The 20,044-nt window shown below is 36.8% G+C and overlaps 1 long non-coding RNA gene across 1 annotated transcript in view; it reads right to left on the minus strand.

Moving 5' to 3' along the window:
• Nucleotides 1-20,044, minus strand: part of LOC146584896 (uncharacterized) — a 148,635-nt gene that overhangs the window by 66,498 nt on the left and 62,093 nt on the right. The window contains exons 5-8 of the long non-coding RNA XR_014898107.1: nucleotides 19,871-19,975; nucleotides 17,168-17,239; nucleotides 13,952-14,047; nucleotides 12,659-12,764 (exon numbers count right to left, since the gene is read on the minus strand). This is a non-coding gene — a long non-coding RNA (uncharacterized LOC146584896). The remainder of the gene's footprint in view (nucleotides 1-12,658; nucleotides 12,765-13,951; nucleotides 14,048-17,167; nucleotides 17,240-19,870; nucleotides 19,976-20,044) is intronic.

The following is a 20,044-nucleotide window of genomic DNA, read 5'->3' on the forward strand; positions in this document are numbered from 1 at the left end:
ATTCCAATATTCAGTTTCTCATTTGCTATCCACATTTTGTTGTTGCAAGGAAGGTTATGAGATGAAGGATGACTGTAATATTGCAATAGCGTGTAATTTCCATTGTCTTCACTGGGGTCAAGACTTCACCCTCAGGGAGCTATTGGTAGAAATGAGATGGAATTTCCATTTTCACAGGGAATCTGCCACCCCTTAATAGTGTTGAAAAACCTCAAATATTTTCTTTACCGGGCAAAGTTCAGATTTTATTCTGGAAGACTGTARTGGCTGAGCATCATCTGCTGCAGGAAAACCTTTAGAAATTACATAAAACTAAAACAGGTATAAAAGAGAAGGAGGTGGGAACGGGTTGTTTACTGTTACACATACCAMGCTGGGCTTTTTGTCGATTCCCTTCCCCCATTTTGTTCACACAGTCCTCCTCACCCTTCAGACTGCCTTAGAATGCTAATTTTTCTAATCACATGAAGAATGAAAACTACTGTAGAAATAAACTGAAATATTATTTTAAACCTCTTTTAATGAGGCTGGATCCACATCTGTTAATAAACTCCTAATCCTTCCTTTCTCAACTTCCAAAAATTGTAGTCCCATACCCTACAACCTGACACATTCAAAGCAAATATTTAAAACCATTCTCCAAAACAATTATTTTAAAGGGAACTGGCATGTGGTCTTTAGGATGAAATGGTTTTAAATAAAAGTCTGATTGTCATCTTTTCATAGATGATTAGAATCTTTTCTTCAAAGCACATGATAAGGATGCTCAGAATGATTCAGTTTAGTGATACTGCATTGACAAAGCTCTGATCAGTTTTAATCTTTGTTATACTTTCCATCTTTTTTTTGAACTTTATGGCTTTTTTTCTGTTTTTCTCATGGATGAGGAGGAATCTGAATGCATGTAGCCCTCAGTTAACACATAACAATGTGAAAACCTTCATCAAAGATGTGACTGGGTGCTTTTGTCTATTCTGATGGTTTAAAGTTGAGAGAAAATCTTGATAAATCAAGTCTTTTTTTTTTCTTCTTCCTCTTTCTTAAGTTTTGTTGCCTTGATTAGATTAAAAAAAAATAGGAGGCTGTCAATCTGTTTTCTTTTCAGGTCTTCTCTGTCTCTTTCTAAATTAGTTACAGCCTGCTTTTTGTAGCTTTATAGGCAGCCTGACCTAATTTAATTACCATGACTTGTGTGGCTTAAAGATAAATAGTTTTATTCAATCTGCCTACTTTTGTATATGTTTTCCCGCTTTCATACATCTCTCTATATTATGGCATTCAGAATTCTTGTTGTCTATTCTTCGGTAGGTTAACACAGAGTTAGTTTTATAGCGTTGTCCATATTCACACAAAAAGGCCCCTTTGATGCTGTTCTGCGTAGTCCCGTCTTTGCTATATCTGTTTGTGTACTGCGAGTCTGTGGGCCTTTGTGGGACACAAATGAACAGCTCCTGGAGCAACCGATGACATTCCCGCGAGCGTCCCCACAAGGGTTCAGGACATTGTGCTCCAGCCTCGCGGCACTGGCTGCATCTCAGAACTGCAGGACAGAAAGTACATTCTCATACTCAAAATCCTCTGGTGTCAAAGCTTGACCCCACACCTGCTATTATTTTTTTTTTGAGGAATATACAGCAGAAATCAAAGCTGGGAACATTGCAGGCATAGGAAGACCTAGGATACTGCAGTTGGACTGACTATTGCTCTGCTCTTGTGAAAACRCTTGACAAGGAAGTACAAATTTCCTGTTCATCACAGGTTTTATTTATATTCCTTCCAGATTTGAAGAAGGCCAATTGAAAAGTAGTGAAGTTTCCAGGATTATGATCAGGCCTTCATCAGAAATAATAAGCTTATTTAATATATAGTAACTGGTTCTGCATGCAGTTGGTTCATTCAAAGGAATATTTGAAATGATTTTACTTAGGATGCCAGGGTGGGATATGTGCTTTGCTTGAAAAGAAGAAATAAACTTTCTAAAATCAGAGCTGTGCTCTTAACATATCAGACCTTGCCATAGGCCTTGCAGTAGTACTTTGCCTGCACTAGAAAGCCACCATCTTAAAACACGCTGCCTCAGGATGGTGCCTTTACAAAGCACCCCAGAGCAAATGTATTTATAGGAAAAACACTCTTTGTTGCACTGTCCAGAAGCATGTGAAAAATCTTGCCAGTCCTTTAAAATGGATGATTCAGAAAAATGTCACTGGCAAAAAGAAAGGCCCCCCCCCCCAAAAAAAAAAGGCAAAAAAGAATTTACATGACATTTCACTTTCCAATCATTTAAAGTCATTTGTACAAACACATAAAAAAGATGTTTTGTTTTGCAGATGAATCAAAAAGGCATATCATTAAACTAAGTTCTAGTGGAACTATGTAAACAGGCCTGTACCTTAAAATAAACAGACCAAGTCTTTGTGCACATGCCAGAAATGAAAATGTTATAGATACAAAGCAGAAACAGTATTTCCATGCTTTTAACATCTACAGCAGGGAAAGAGTCTATTGACACCTCCACACTTGGAAAATGGAGGTGAAACATTTCTTTTCTACCATGTTTAAGTAGAAAACCCTATGGAAGAAAAAAGGAGGAAAAGAAAGGGAGATGTGTTTTCTTCCTGTTTATACTCAAATAACCCAATGGTGCTGGGATGGATTTTTTTCATAAATGTCCACTCATGTGGACATCAGTTCATGTTAAAGCCTGTGATTGCCTTYAATCATAGAGCAAAGAGTTTACTTACCTGTCATCACTTCTGAAAGAGATCTCACTGTACACCTTACCCTTATCTAGTTCTTCCCTTCACAAACTACCAAAATAATTAAAAAGCAGCCACCTCTGAAGTGAGGTTCTACACCCACGCAGAAAACAAGCTGCTCTGACTGTGGAAAGAGCCTGGCTGAGGTCAGGGGGGCAAACCCTTACTGTTGTTTAAAAAAAAAGTCCTGCTGAGAAGATAAGGTTTTAAAGGCGCCTCAGATAGAGGCAGACACACAGGAAACTTTATGGCACACTATTAATCTTTCTCAGAAAGATGAAGTGTTGATGTGGCCTTGATGAAATCTGAAGCTGCCATTTGGGGTGAGGGAAAAGGGAGACTACAGTGTTGAAATATACAGCATTTTCATCGCCACAGTACACCTATCACACCGAGACTCTCCTGACTAGGAGAAAAATGCTTATTTTGACTTCTAATTTATGACATAGTCTGCTTGAATTAAGCAGTCTGTGGTGGCCCATTCTCACCTCTTCTCATCAGAGATTGCTTTAACAGGGTGGCCTGAATATTAGCCTTGAAATCATGTTGTCTGGCCTGCTGAGCTAGCAGAAGTGCTGCTGCTAACAGGTCAGCTGTACCCGGAATTTTGTATCTTCTCTATCACTGAAGATAAATAATCCATGCAATAATGTCCAAATGGATGATGAATAAATGTCCATTACCTGGGTAGCCTCCCCACGCAATTCTTCCCTCTTAAGTCATGGACCAAATAAGAAACTCCACTTCATGGARTGAACTCCATGGAACTCCACCTAATACAAGCTCAAAATTGCTGTAGCCAGGCAATACAAAATACTGTTCTGGCATAGCCTCACTCCACAGACTCATTTTTTTTTTTAAAAAAAAGAATATCTAAAAGCATAAAGATAGCATAAAGATGAACTAAATGTGCAGGCTCATTCAAGAGAAATGCGATTGTATTTTTGTGCCTGATCTACTTCTGGCCTATAGGTCTGTGGAATTTACTGGCTCTTAGTCTGAATCCTGTTAGCAATGATGACATGCCCTAAATATTAAAAAAAAAAAAAAAAAGAAAGAAAAATACACCTAACTTCTCTGTAAATTACTTAAATTTGTGACTTAAATGGACATAGGACCCCAGTAAAGTAACTTTGTGCTCTGAAAATGCCTTCCAGTTGTCCAAGGGTACGCATGCTTTACCCAGAGATACAGCCCCCAAAATTACCCATTCAGTTCATGCCAAGAACATTGACAAATTTTTATATTACCCTGCTGCACACTTCAAAATACAGAAAGCAAGCAACCAGCTTATGCAACCAAAAAATATTGCTTAAAAGTGGATTATGATATTTCTTCCTCTCTGTCAACAGGGAGAGAGATTTACTAGCAAAATATGAGTGACAACTAATACAAAAATTGTGATTAAGTTTCTGCTATATTCCTCTAGCCACTGTATCTTTCATAATCTCACATAAGATTCAGATGGATGTTTGTATCATTGTACAAAGAGTTTCTCCATATAAATGTATAATGTTTCACCTATGAACACTAAATACATTTTGCAGTGTTTTAAACATACTTGTTGAGGTTTAAGCAGTTTTTAATACTAATGTAGACACTTAGAAGTGTTATTTCATGCATTATATTGATAAYTCAAGAAGATCCTCCTACCCTTTCTTTAAAAGGCCTCTACTACAGTTCTAAAATGAGTATATTTGAGGTCATTAGCAAAGGAAATTACTTCCATTAATTCTGACCTACCGCAGGTTTTAAAAGAAAGAACAAACTGTAAAACTTAAAAGGAATCCCAACAAATGTGTTTTATGAATCCATGTGCAATATTTTGGTTACAATGAAATAAAATGCTGATATGTGCCAGACACCCTGAAGTTACTCTCCTGTGACTAATTCTTCTGAGCTAGTTTTTAAATTAATCTCCCAGTGCTTGGCCTCTTCCCACCCTCGTTATTAAACTAACAAAAGTAGTTTATACCAACCACACTGTAAGCAAAGAAGTAAAATAAAAGCTCTTTCAGCATTTGCTTGCCTTGTTAGGCAGCTTTACTTAAAATTGTATATATTAATATATACATTATAATGTTCTAATGAAGTCCTGTATATAGAATTTTGTTTAAATATATAAAATGTTTTGTTTCCAAATGTGATAGTCAAATGCTTAGTCTCATTATTTGTTGGTCTATTCACCTAAATTACGTATTCCTAAGCAACATACATGAAGCTAAACTGATTAGTTGCAAAGTTTGCAGCAAGCTGATTTGCCGCAGCACACAAGAATACAACATCTCCGTAGGCACAAAAAGAAACCCCAAATCCCTTTTTCAGGGAACCTTGCAGTACTCAGCAAAATCATGATCAATGCATTTCAATTAGGATTCAAAACTTCAGGGCCAGAAGCCTTATTATTTCCCACATAAACAGCTTCCTCTTCCAAGAAGGAGTTCAGAGAAGTCCAGCCAGAAGATGCTGGAGTAGTCCAGCTGGGCCTTCCCACTGTTCCTTTTTATGTTTAATAATTTTTATTCAAAATTCTTTCTTTGACTGAACTGAGTGATGATTGCATTCAGAGTGGTGAATCCTGAATACAAACGTTTCAAAGCTGGACAGTTGAGGCAGCTACTATCCTTGCTTTTAGCTTTACCTTGCTTCTAGCCTTATCTCTTTCCTGTATGCTACTTCCTGTGGAAAACGTGAGCCGGAAGGGACAGGTAAGCAGTTCCAGAATGGCTAGAGTTCAGTATACTATGGCAACTTAAATTTACAGTTCTGATGATGAGGAAGATAAATGTTCTGTATGGTAAAGTGGGTACCAGCAGAGAGTAAGATCAGTGGAAGCAGGTATACAGAAAATAGGACAGGAAAGATGAGTGGGAGGTGGAAATCTATGCTGAAGGGCTGGAAAGAGAGTGCCTGGCCTTTTTGAGAGGTTCTTCTAAGACAAGATGTCCTTGGTAATCATGACCAATCACTTCTACTCTTCTTTCTAGAAAGGTTTAAAGACATTTCTTTTATTTGTCCAGAATACTTAGATTTTAAATATTTAATATGAGACCATCTTTTCCAATATGTGAGTACAATRGTCCTTGATCTCATTTGGTGTCTGTAAATGGTATCATTTTTTGCCAATAGTAATATAAGAATATCAACCATATATGAATTTTAGAAAAGGCTTTTCCTTGTTTGCATATTTGTCGTTGACAAAAATAATGTCAGAATGAGAAATGCTGCAAGAAAAATGTATGAATTCAGATTTGTAGGTAAATCAGATACTGACCGTATTTAGCAGAAGTGCACATCTGATCACTGCTCCAGACATATTCAAGAAAATAAAGGGCAGCTTATGGTGTAGATTCCACTGCTCTGATCATGCATAGAAACCAGCTGATATTTTGAGTTTCTGAGGTTACAACATGTGGATCTTCTAAAGAGCAAACTGTAACCTTGAGGGGTTCATTTTTTTTTCAACTAAAGTCTGACATGCATGACTTCCAAATGTTGCATGCAAACATTTGGAAGCGATATTGTTCATTATGCATTACATATAATTGCTTTAACTTTTACAGTATGCAGTCATTAAACTGACTTTCAAAATAATAGAGCACTTAACAAAACCCTTACTGACATGTGACCCAATAAAGATGAATGAGCATGGTGTCTAACTTTACAAACACTGTTTACGTTAGTGTAGATGCATGCATTTCCTTCTTAAATCATTGGCAATACTTGCAAATTGAGGAGGTGTGTAGGGAGTAAGCCACACTGTGATCTATGTACAGATATATAAGTATATGTTATTTCTGGCACAAATTTGTTTTACTCAAGATTCTCTGAATAGCAGGGAGAGATGTGATACGTGCAACAGTTGATCCTAGTCAATTAGTCTGTGACAGACAAGAACCTTTGCTTAGTTTGTGCTGTTAGGTTTATGTAGGGTTTCTTCCTTCAGTGATTTCACATTCCCTTCTGACTTCACTGAAATCCAGTTTTTATCAGCTAGAATGTTGGCATTCTTTCCAGGTGTAGCAAAGAAATATCCCATTTGGAAAGAATAAAAAATGATGTGTAGGCTTTGCTTTTGTGCAATGGGAAGGAATGCTTTTGTAGTTCTACTCCTCAAAAATCTGTGAACAAGGAAACAAACTAATGTATTATACACAGAAGGTAGGTGTGGCACCTTTCAAAGCACTGTGGGAAGACTTAACCAAGTTACCTACATTAATATGTGTAACAGTTAGCAGCAAGGCTCAAGTATGCTGCTTTGGAATCTTCCTACTGAACTGGGAAAAAAGTTTATAAAGTCTCTTACCTCATTAATATCTTGCACTGCTTTTTATATCTGGGCATTACCACATTCTCAAGGTTAAAGAAAGAAAAGCTTTCACATGAGAACACCCCAAGGAAAACAAAGACCTATAGGTTTTGTTAGACTGCTGAGATGGAAATTCAATCTCCATCTCCCAATTTGAATCTCCATTTTCAGATAGAGGAAGTTTTATTGTAAATTTTCACTAGCGCTTGCATTGCTCCACTATATCAGAAAAAAGCAATATCTCACACTTCCCATTCATTTAAATTCTCAGTAAAAATTTAACAGCATAAAACCAAATTTTCATATATACTTTTAGAAAAAGTAAAAGATCCCCAAAATCTCTTTCTCTTGGATCTTRTGGCTCTGTATTGAAAGAACTAGGAAAGCTTCATCTTGCGCTGTGGGAAGGGAGGGAGGAAAGAATAAAGAGGGAGGGACATTGTGAATCTTCTGAGAGCTGAAAGAGGAAGACAGGAGCTTCTGGAAGTGAAGAACAGCTGCATCTCACTGGAGCAAGATCTTGACTCTGAGGGATGGCTCAGCTTTCATTGCTCCTTGAGCTCAGGAAGGGAGCTAGACTTTGCCATCCTTGGCGTCTCACAGTTGGGAGAGCAGGTGCTATCAGGCATTTACAGTCATAGCTGCGTTCTGAGCTCAAAAATGTTTTATGGTTGTACTTGGTCCTCAGAAATCTCCAACCAAGAAAACCAACTCATTTAAGACTGGCAGAAATGTAGCCTAGTGAGATTCTAGATTTCTAGAAGCTCTAGTTCCCTCTTACAGAAGGAAGATACTGCAGATGGGCAGATATTCCTGAGCCAGCTTGCTCTGCACTATTTGCAGGAATTCAACAGAAGGAACAGCTGTGAGGGAACTGTATGCCACCCCTTTGCATTCATTTTGCTCAGCGGGGACTGAGAGAGAAAGATTTAGACTTGCTCGGAGAAGACAGGAGTGAGGGCTCCAAAGTCCCCCTTCACAGATTCCAGGCCYTGTTCCTCAACAAAAGAGAGGACAGCATTTCAAAATGCCTCCTGCATGCAAAGCCTGTGAGAGGCCTATGTCCATACTGTTGTCAATAAATAATATCACTTCTCCAACCATTCTTCACATCACTGGGGGAGGATCACCATCACACAGGAAAGAAGTATCCTCACAGTGAGATTTAATACCAGTAGACTCAAGCTATCTCCCCAGGTCTGGCTGCAGAATACCATCCCTTTTCCTCTCCTTCTTCACTTAGTTTCTACCCAAACAAAACAATGCATATTGGCTGGCTGCAGGGCAGTCCTTAGGGTGCTATGGAAACTATTAGCTACACAGACTGGAAGCAGCCTCAGTCACCTGCTATAGTAAAATACTAGCCCAAACATTCAAAGAAAACAAGTATTTCCTTCCTATAAAGTTGCATCTGAAATAAAAATTTTAAAGGTGGTGCAAAAAATCTGAATTATAGTCCTTTCAGTGCACAAGAGAAAAAAAACTTATTTTGGAGGCCTCACAAGAGGGATTTTTCTTTCCTCTTGTTGTTGTGTTAATTTGATTTATTTGTATGTATCCCTGAAAGCTTCAGTCAAACTCTGCACAAAAATTACTTCARACAAAAGATTTTCCTGAATCTGGACAAAAACAAGTCAAATTCCTCCCTCACTTCTGTGACCTGGGGCAACTACTCCTGCCTTTTAAATATGCATATCTCTCCTGTCCCTGGTGATTGTTATTAATACAGTTTAGAGAAAGTGGTGATAAAGATCAATCCCCTACCAAGAAAAGAAACATTAACTGCTTCTTTCATGTCTTCCATAGTGAATGAGCAGCTACAGTTTCAAATGATCCCCAGATGTTTACTACTTCTTGTGCTCAATAGCAGTTTAGGTTTTCTCCAGAGCAGCTGTGCCATATTCTGTATTTCTGGAGGCTTCAATTTCTTCACTTCTGAAGAAAATGTAAAGGTCAAACAGAAGGCTTGTGTGGTGTAGAAGTCCCCAATGAAAAAATAAACCATGGACAGTCTCTTACCACTGGCCAACAGAAGCCATGCGTCTGCATGTTAAAAAAAAATATTCCAGGAATTCCTAAAGAGATGGGTATGTGAACATTACAAGCTTTTCACTTAATTACAGAAAGGCTTCCTGATTCCAGTAAAAGAATAATCACTGAGGTCCCTCACTAAAATCATGCTCTTTTTCTGCTCTTTACAACAGTGCTTCCTTCCTCAGAGCTCAGACGTCTTCTCTCATTTCTCTACTCTGGAGTCCTTTTTTTAATGTGGTCACAAACAAGCTGGCACTCTTGTTGTCACTGGAATGCACGTTTGCTGTGTGCTCCAGCATAACTCCCTGTGATCTGGCCTCTTACTGAGCTGCAATCGCGTCTGAGACGCTGACGTGGCCGACTGGTTAGAGAGTAGCATGGCTGAACGCCAGAGGCAGTAAGGCAGTTCTCTTAAAAGCGTGAACTGATCACAATGCTTGCCTAACCTCATGCTTTTGAATCAAGATGTTGGACATTGTCAGTAAGCCAAATATAACAGCTGAGTTTTTCAAAGCTTATAGCCTCTCTCCAAAATCTCTKGTTGTATTGTTATAATAAGGACACTGATGGACGTATAAAGACATTAGTACTGCTTGAACAGATTTCAGGGTCTAGCATGGCATAATGTGGATTTGGAATCAGGAGATACATGTTGTGTTATTTTTGGTTTGGCCTTTGAATGCAGTGTGACCTGGCTAAGTTTGCTCTTTTCCATGTCTTTGGGCTCAGTGAAGATCCAGAAGACTGGAGCACATCAAACATTTTACTTATCTTTAAAAAGAAGGCAAAAAAGACAGCACAGGAAACATAGTACAGACACTCTAATCTGACTATCTGGGAAAACATTTGGAAAAATTATTACAATCCGTTTATAGGCACCTACAGTGCTGTAAGCTGATTTTTTTTTTTAAAAAAAGGCCAACAAAGATTTATAGAGACCAAATGCTAACCCAGTTTAATTTCTTTCTTTCATAAATGGTCTGGAGAATAGTGGGAGGATTACAATGCAAATTTGCATGGTATTATGAARTTTTTGACTTCGTAATTTTTGACTTTGCCAGTTGAAAGTAACAGTCCCAAAAGGAAATTGGGAGAAATGGTCAAGATTAAACTACAAAGGGAATATACAGCTGTTTGAAGAAAAATACTTAGAAACTAGTTTTCAGTAGTTCACTTGCACAAAGACAGTGATACTAATGTTGTGCTGTATGCTAATATTTTCCTTACTGTCTTGGCCATCAAGAAATGAAATTCTGCTTATACAGAATGCATAAATCAGAAGATGGTACAGAGAAGAGCAACAAAAACAAAGGTTTAGGAAATGTGATAGGCATAAAAATGAAACTGAGGTTGTTTAGATTAGAAAAGAGGGAACCAGGAGAAGGAAAAAGAATACAGAAGATGATGKAACATGAGGATAAGTCTCTCACCACGTGAAATGGTGTTCTAAAAGGACCTGCTATTACTCAGTCTCTGTGCTATCCATTGGTAGGACAAGGTATCTTCTTGGGGAAGGGAGCACCAATGGAGATTTAGTTTAGATATTAATAGGAATTGTGGGGGYGGGGGTATTTTTTTGATTGTTTTGTTATTTAAAGAATAGATTAGATTCTGCTCTAGCAGGAACGGTCTAGTTATTTCTGATCCATTTTCCATGCAGGGGCTTGGACTGACTGACAGGTCCATCCTCATCTTATTTTCCTATGGTTTCTACTAACCATTTCACACATGCATGTTTCCCTTCCCAGTCTTTGCATATATTGTCTCTATTTAGTTATAAGGTCTTGTAGACTTAGTCTTAGCATACATACTACTGTATAATATTTTACAACTGTAACCAACAGCAATTAGAATATTACAAGTAATAAACAAGGTCACAAAAATGTCTTCTAAATTGTATCATTTTTTGGAACACRTTAGTGTAAGAAAATGGATTATTTTTGAATTTAAAATACATGCTTTATTGCTTTGGTTTCTTTTTTTCTGGTTAGATTATTTATTCTTAGAGCACATATGGAAAAGCAGAAATTAAATTTCCCCGTTTTTCAGTTTACAATGTCAGTTGGTCTTGTGGTCACTACATCTTAACCTGCAGTTGGTAAAATCCTATGTGCAGTTGGCAAATACCTTAATCAGGCACCACAACAAGAAGGGGTGGTCAAAACATTCTGCTTTTTACATATAGGTTATTCTCTGATGCCCTAGGGAGAGGCCACAGCAAGGTACTCTATTCTTAGGCAGTTGAAAAATGTCTTGTTTCAGAGATTAAGTACTGTTTATATTAGCAAACTATAATTATACAAAGGGAAAATGAGTTGCCTGCTGAGCCTGACCTTTATGAGTCTTTAGGAATTTTAATATTCAAAAAATTTCAGCTTGTCATATTGCTAAAGCCAAACTGACCAGGTCAAACTGCTACCCTGGAGCACTGAGTTGGCTGAAGAACCTCAGGCAGAAGGAGTTACTTCATGCCTGGGCTGCTGAACCCTTGGAATCTTTAACTTGCCCACTCAGTTTTAGAAGCAATAGTGAACAGCTGAGGAAAATAAAGTTTTCTATTTTGTATTTACATTTTTTCTTTTGCATTTGGTTACATTATGACAGATTATCACATCAAGCCACCAGGGATATCACAAGAAAATTTTCTGATATAGACCTGCATAGACACAGGAAATATATATATATGTATATGTATATATATATATATATATGTATATATATTTTGTTCAAATGTATTGAGAATATATTATTAATTTTAGATATATTACTTTTATATATGTAATATAAATATGGAACATCTACAGCTGAACCTAACATTACACATCTTGTATACTATATGCAGTATGGACTATTACAAGATTAGAACTCTTATTCTTCCATCCCTCCATCACTGACCTTTCAAACAATGCCAAATACAGAGGGAATACAGCCCATCTAAATTTGGAAACACAATGTTAGCTAGCTCCAAAATAAAATGAATAATATATTCCCTCCTTAGTTACTGTACACTCCCATGTTTTTCCCTTAGGTAAAGTCAGTAYTAACAATCCACTTCTGGCTGTTTAGCAGTAATTATGTTCCCTGAGTAGGACAGTAGACTGTTGTTGAGGTATTTGATCTTCACCAAGTGTGGCTTCCCACTGAAGGCAATATCAAAACCAAACAGTAATTGGTAGCATTTAGGTAAAAACATGAAAAAGAAGGATGGATAAAAGAAAAAAGCCCTCCAAGTTAGACAATGTTCATAATACTAATAAGTAAGGATTAAAAGCAAGAAACATGAAAATGTGCTGTTAGGCTTAGAAAACTAGCAAGATTAAGACATTAACAATAATAACAAGTAATCCTACTTCTTTCTGCTTTGCAATTGTCATAATTAGTCTCTGATGATGGGAAGACTTACCTTTCCTAATGAGTAGTCCCACTGAAAGCAAATAATGTTCATAAAAACAGGCACTTTCCAAGACCTTTACATGGATTATCTAAAGAGCTCAACAAGTTTTAATTATAATTAACAGAAGAAGATCACGCCTTACAGGGCATTAAAAATTTGTACCTTCTTGCTAGATGCTGTTCCTTTCACTTTATTCTTGTGAAGAACATTACGTAGGGAGGATGTAGTGAATTTATGCATGAACTGCAGAGATGAAGGAAAAAACACCCTGGAAAAGTCAAGGAAGGAAAGACTCAAAATCAAGGCAAAATTCAAAGATAATCTCTTACATATGCTATGATGTATACATTTTACAGTGTATCACAGAAGATAAAAGCTTCTGATCCTATTTATAATTTCAGGGCAATTATTCTGATTGAGCACTCAAATAACTGAGCTGGTCTTCTCTTTTGCATTAATGCAAACATACCAATTGTCTTTCATTCTGACTTGAATTAATTGGATCAGATGATACAAAAATTAAATATTTACATATATTATTAAAGCATTAAAATTATTCTATTAAAGTAGAAAAATTATATTATTCTACTGCTTTCATGCCAAAAGGGCAGGTTTAAGTTGACCTCTATAGCATTACTCATGATGGTCAGAAGTAACCAAGTTGTTAAGTCTATGTAGGATCAGAATCAAAATACTCTCTGAAAGGTGAAAGGTATTTTGAACAGACTCTATGATCATGATATGATATGAGGCATCCACTGTATTTGCAATGTTAGAGGAAAGTTGGCTGAATTTGGCTGTTGTCAGTAGAATTTTGACAGATTCAATTACAGTCACATTACATACAGTTTAATTGCCATTGCTACACATGCCATGACTTCCATTTTGTAACTAGTTTTGGACGGCTAATATTCTCTTCTTCATACAGTACGAGTGGTGTCATTTCAACAACACAAATGTGCATGTTTTTAGTATTTGCCTAAGGGTCTTTTAAATTTTAATATTACAAGAATATCCGTGGAAAATATTCTGCAGTGTATGAAATAATTTGACCTTATTTATTTTCACTGATGCTGAGAACATTGTAATGACAGCCCTTGCACTAAATCATCTGTTTCCTCAGTGGCAAAAGGGTGGTTTGAGTAAGGCTGTTTTAACACAGTACAATTTTCTTCTAATCAATAACCTGGCTTGCACAAAGCTGCTCTTTATTCTACTGCTACAATATTAGAGCAGACAAACATTTAATTATGAATAGCAATACTCCTAGTTCAAATGTGAAATGAATGTTTTTTGTTTGTTAGCACACAGAAGTTAATAACTGTTGAGTTAACCATCTATTAGTACTGGCTTAATAATAGTCATAGGTTTGTTTAAATAGAACTGTAAATTCATGTATGCAATAATTTCTGACTGCAAAGAATTTTAATTTTATGTCAGAATTATGTTACTTACTGATACATTTCATCTAGTTTGTAGAAAGCAGGTAGGAAGGCTCTTAAATGCATAAACCATACACAGAGGTCTTCTAAAATAAAGAGGCTGAAAAAGCTGGAAAAAAACAATGAAGTGCACACTTGATTATCTATTTATTGTCAAAAGGTACATATATAAATCTAAGAATTAGATAGAAATTGGTATCTTTCTTACACAGCCCTGAATGGGATAGTGAAAGTCACACTAAAACATTTTTCATCTTTGAACCATATCGCAGAGTTAGTATTGTGGCTTGCTGAGCCTAAATGGTAGAAAATCTAGAAGGGAGTTTTATTTATAATATCCACACTGTTTCTCAAGCTTTTGATTCACTCTATTCTGTTTTTTTTCTCCCCATTGCAGTCTTTTACATTTTTGATTTTTCAGTTTAAAAGAGATTTTTAATTTATAATTTTCTCTTTCTTTCTTTTTATATTTTTTTGCCTGCTTTATCCCTCTCCCTTTCAGTTTCAGGGGAAACCGAACCTCAAATTAGCCAGATGACCATAGAGGAGAAAACTGAAAAAAACCCCAAACAAACAAATTATAATTACAAAAAATGTTTTCAACTTAATGAATCGCAAGGACAACCTCACCAATTTAAAATCAATTGCATTGAGGGCAGAGGATACTACCTTAAAAAGAAAATCTATTTTAATTTCTTAAAATTTTCCTCCAAAATTGTTGTTGCTGAACAACTCAATTATACTTAACTATGAGGCCAACTGGATACTTGCAACATCCCAAATTTTCCCTGAATCCTCACTAACCAAGTCACCATATTAAAAGCAACAATAACTTAGCGTATGCAATTCTGCAGGCCACCCAGTGAGGAAGTCCAGGGACCCATAAGGGAAAAGGATTTCTGGTCACCTACCTCTTTAGAATTAACTGGCTAGTAAAAACCATGAGGCCTCCTCTGAGAACATATTATACCTTGTGGTTCACTGTAGGTAAGAGCCAAAGTCTTCATCCACCCTTTAAGCAGAGAAGGCAACAGTGCACCTTTCAAGTTTCCATGAGATGAATGGGGCTTAATCATATATGTATAACCAAGAACAGACTTAGGGACTTCAAGATGTTATTAAAGCTGCTGAGATGTTTTCTTTCTTTTGTTTCATGGACAAAATTATTCAAATATCTTTTTAAGGTACTATTTTTGTATGAATTAGCTTGTGTTTCCCATCGTCAGTGAGAATACAGCTGTAGTTGATCTCAACTTTTTTTTTGGTATTATTTATTACAGATATTTAAATAAGAAATAATTAGGAATTGGGAAATCATTAGGCTTGCAGACACTCCCCAGCTGTACATACTTTAACTGAGGTATAACTGTTAATAGTGCATGATATAAATCCCCCACAAGTGAAAGTTAGCCAGATAACAAACTTATTCAAAGCAAGGCAAAGAAATGGCTAGAGTAAATGTCCTGGGATCTTTAAAATCTACTATGTTTCTAAAATTAATCTCCTTTAGCCCATGAAAGAAGGCCAGAAGAATTATACACCTGGGAAGCTACAAAGAACACTGTATATTATGGTTAGCTGAAAGGAACCAAATTCTTTCCTTATGCAAGCTACTGAAGTCAATGGAATTACAAAAGCTTTGGCTTCCAGCATTTGATGAGTGTCTGGTGTAAAAGATTTTAGAGACACTTAGTGCAAAATTAGTGCAGGATATAATTTCTCAAAAAGTAATGAAAAAGCCTTAGGAAGCTTTACAGTAAAATGACATACTTGTGTATTTTGAAATACTGAGACTTTCTGACATAGTCTGAATCTATTTCTGCTGGTAGGTTAGAAACTACTTGGGCACACTCAGAATTAGGACATCAGCCCCTGGAATCCTAGGATTTCAAGACAGACATTTTTCTTCTATGGTGGGAAGAGTGTAAATGCCACCATATAATACTGAGTTTACATACAGACATTGATATCAAGATATCAACATGCATTCACCTGGTCTGTATGTTATTGTGGTGCCTAGTTACCTCAGGAATCAAGCACCCATTCAATGTAGTGGATAAGCAAACAAAAATATGATGGWGAATGGCAAAAGGATTACAAAATAAAATATGCATGGTTTAACAGAGAAGTAGAAAGCCCAGGTTGCCCCTAGATAGTTCAAGCTACATTTGTAAGTGAGCATGCTTTTGACTAAAAGAGATAAAGATCTGCAAAAACAGAGTTTTACCTGAAACAGGAGGATAATTAGCTTCTTAAGACAGAAATAAAATGAGTGCACGAAGCACTTTGCAGAAACTTACAGGAATCACTGTAGCACTTTTGGCTTACTGAGCCAAAACAGAAACCGAACATTGTTTCGAAATAGAAATTGAACATTTAAGAAGAAATTTGCCTAGTTCGGGAGTCCCTGAAAATGGCTTTTGTTTGTCAMCAATAGATTATTTACTTTCATGAATCCCTCCCTCATTTCTACACTCCCTTCTGTTATTATTCATGATTTGTCAACAGACAAGAAATTCCTTTCAGTTCCAGTGATCAAGTGCTTCACTTGGATTAATTGTTTCATTTACTTTAAAAGAACAAAGGACTATGTCAAAGCACATTTATTCTTTTGAGGTCACTTTTAGATATTTGTTTCTAGTACTTATGGTTTTTGGAATTGAAAAAATGAAGATTTAACTTTATGAAAATATTTTAAGTCAAATGTCAGTGCACAGTATAGATGTTATGGAAAGATGGTGAGGACAAAGTTGTGTGTGCCACTGCATATTTCATCTTCAGCTCACTAATTTTCCCAGATTGCCTTGGCAGATCTCAGATTTGACACCACTGAACTAAAGCTCTTGATCTTCTGTTCTCCAGACAAACACACAGGATTCAACACTCTGGCTGAGGGTAAGAGCAGCACAGAAGGAAATAGGAAAAACTGGTAGAGAAGGGGAATTACAATACCAGTACAGTAGAAAACAGACAGGAATTCATGGATGCAAACAGGATCACAACAGCATTATGTGGAAATACTATTTGTGGAAGGGAGGAAGGAACATCCATTGGGCAGGCCCAGGTTTTCACAGCATTTTAGGCCTGAGACAACATACTGTGGGTGARTATCTTTCTCCCATTACCTATCTATGCGTGCTCTTGCACTCAGCCTTAACTGATCTACATTTGCCAAATAAATATACAAGCAGGTTTCGCTCTTAACGTCAATGAACTTGCAGCTGCTTACTTTTCACCTGAACTTGGCTCTCAGTCTCTTTTTATTTCTTCTTTTGGTACAAATTTTGGATCCTCCCCCATCCTGTGTGAAGGGAAACAGTTTAAAATGGTTTACAGAAAAAAATATATTAGCATTCATTAAAAATGAATTCAAAATTAAGAGACGAATTTGGCATGAGCTATAGAGAACTACAAGGCTGATGGCAGAGTTGGTATTTTTAGACATCCATTCCAAATTACAGTTCCAGAATAACTACAGCTCTGTGTCACCCTAGTCAATGGTCTACAATTGGTCTGCTAAGCCATATTAAACTGTACGTTCAACAGATGCTGTGTATCATGGGCTATAAGAAAGTGATTCAGACTGAATATGCTTTGTTTGTCACAAAGAAGTTTGAAAAATTTTTTTTCTTTTGGCTGTGGCTGGACGGGTATCATTTAAACTGTTCTCCACTCACATGTCTTATGGCTAACAGGTTAAAACTATTACTGAAAGTTATGTACTTATTTGCTATGAACTTTTATGGCATCACTTCCTTCTTACGATATCAGTACTCAATAATAATGAAAATATTAACAGTCATTTGAACTTAACCATTTGCAAGTTTCTGCATATTATACAGTTGTTAGGGGAATACAAAATAAACCTCTGTGTCATACTTTCTTTAACCTAAACTTCTTGCCTCACTGACCACAAGCCATCTGCGATCCTAATTCTRTGATATACTAGAGGCTTTTGTGAAAAACTGAAAGCAGTCAGTGTGGTGCTAGAGCAGGTTACCCCTGGAACATACAGAGTAAGTAAAGAAAAAGTAAAGTCTTCTACTTAAAAGTCAAGTAAAAGACTTTYAATTTTCACAATTTATGATTGTGACTCACATCATGATAGCATACACAGAAGAAACTTAATGAGTTTAATTTATATTTGTCCTTTATAGACAAACTAATTAACATTATTGTGTTAAGCATATTCTATTTGCCTACTGTGTCCAGTCTGTTGAAAATAAAGAGTTCTCACTATTTTGATATACCACCCTAGCAGGATCTCTAGTACATCATATCTTCAGCTTATGAGTGCAGCACAGTCTGTGGCAGCTGTTAAATCAGTATTTAGTTCATTGAGGCAAGACACCAAATTGAAAGAGATTGACTTAGTGTCCTGGGCGTTTTTCTCCTAGCCATAAAATGTGACATACTGTGCTGATTTAAAGTACTGCTGTCTGGAAGAGTGACAAGTTGAGGGAGAAGTGTACCATTGCTGTCAGCTCTATTGTACAATAGAACCTGTGTTCAAGTGAGGATGCTTATGTACAGAACATTTAAAGCAAAATTCTTTTAGGTGGACCAACAAATAGTGCTTCTCTTTTCAGTGCCCTTCAGTGAGTTCTGAGAGATTTCTTTCAATTGTATTATCAAGAGGAAATAAGTTTACATGTCTTTCCACAGCTAAACCTGAAGATACAGCACAGCTGAGTAGTTTGGAGATGTAGCTGATCATATCCACAGTTACCTAAGTGGCTGTGTACTCTGAAAGTCAACTGCAAAGTTTTCAGGGATGTGCCTACATTTTCCTCTGCTTAGTATTTACCCACTTGAATATTTCTTTCTTTGTTATTTGTCAACCTAGTATTTAAAAAAAGAAAAAGATATTGAATTTTAAATACAGGGAATTTGCCCAAGACAAACTAAAGAATAGACTTACTTCATTTGAAATCTGTCTTTATACAGACCAGAAAAGAAAAAAAAATAGTATACCTGCACTTTTGTGTCATGCAGCTGAGACAAGTTGCATGAAATGTTGCTTCTGCTCAGTCCGGAGTCAGACAGATTGTACTTTATATTAATGCTTGACTTAATACTTGAACAGACCTGAGAAAAAAGCCCTCTTACAAGCAGTTGTGGTATCTCCTGGGAGGCTGCAGTAAGCTTGTCTTTCATAAACTGCTCAGGCTGTATAAAGACTTGAGCTCCAGCTCATACTGAGGAGCAAGGAGGATTTTAACATCATAAGATAAATGGGATGGCATTGTCCTAGCTCAATCCAGTTACCACAGGAAGGTCCTGGTTAATCAGCCTGGGTTAGACATCAGCTTTCAGATAGCTAGCAGGAGATAAGATGAGACTCATACAAGTGTAGCCCCTTTTCACTTCCTACCTGACCAGCTTAAATCCTAATGCATGTTCCCAATCTGTTCCAAATGTAGTTACGCACAGGAATTTATGAGTTACATTTGAATGTTGGTCTGATTTCAAGTTTATATTTAATACTGGGAAAAATGAATTAAGAAGCATCCTGATTTGCTAATGTATCAGTTTTTGTAATGATCTGTTGATGTTTTGAAAGGGAGATACATATTCATTCTCAAATCTAATATTAAACATATTAGGGCTACGAAGATGATTAGAGAACTGGAGCATCTCTCTTACGAGGAAAGGCTGCAAGAGCWGGGCCTGTTCAGCCTGGAGAAGAGAAGACAGAGGGGATCTTATCAATGTCTACAAATACCTTAGGGCAGAGTGTCAAGAGGATAGGGCCAGACTACTTTCAGTGGTGCCAAGTGACAGGACAAGAGGCAAAKGGCACAAACTGAAACACAAAAAGTTCCACCTGAATACAAGGAAAAACTTCTTTACTGTGAGGGTGACAGAGCACTGGAACAGGTTGCCCAGAGAGGTTGTACAGTCTCCTTCTCTGGAGATATTCAAAACCCACCTGGACGCGATTCTGTGCAACATGCTCTAGGTGACTCTGCTTGAGCAGGGGGGTTGGACTAGATTATCTCTTGAGGTCCCTTCTAACATCAACTGTTTTGTGATTCTGTGAAACAAGTACATTGCAAGAGTTAACAAATAAACAAATAGTTCATATTGATGATGGCAGGAACTG

The sequence above is a fragment of the Rhea americana genome, unplaced genomic scaffold (assembly GCF_003343005.1).
Source record: "Rhea americana isolate MKP2758 unplaced genomic scaffold, rheAme1 scaffold_89, whole genome shotgun sequence".
Classification (NCBI taxonomy): domain Eukaryota; kingdom Metazoa; phylum Chordata; class Aves; order Rheiformes; family Rheidae; genus Rhea; species Rhea americana.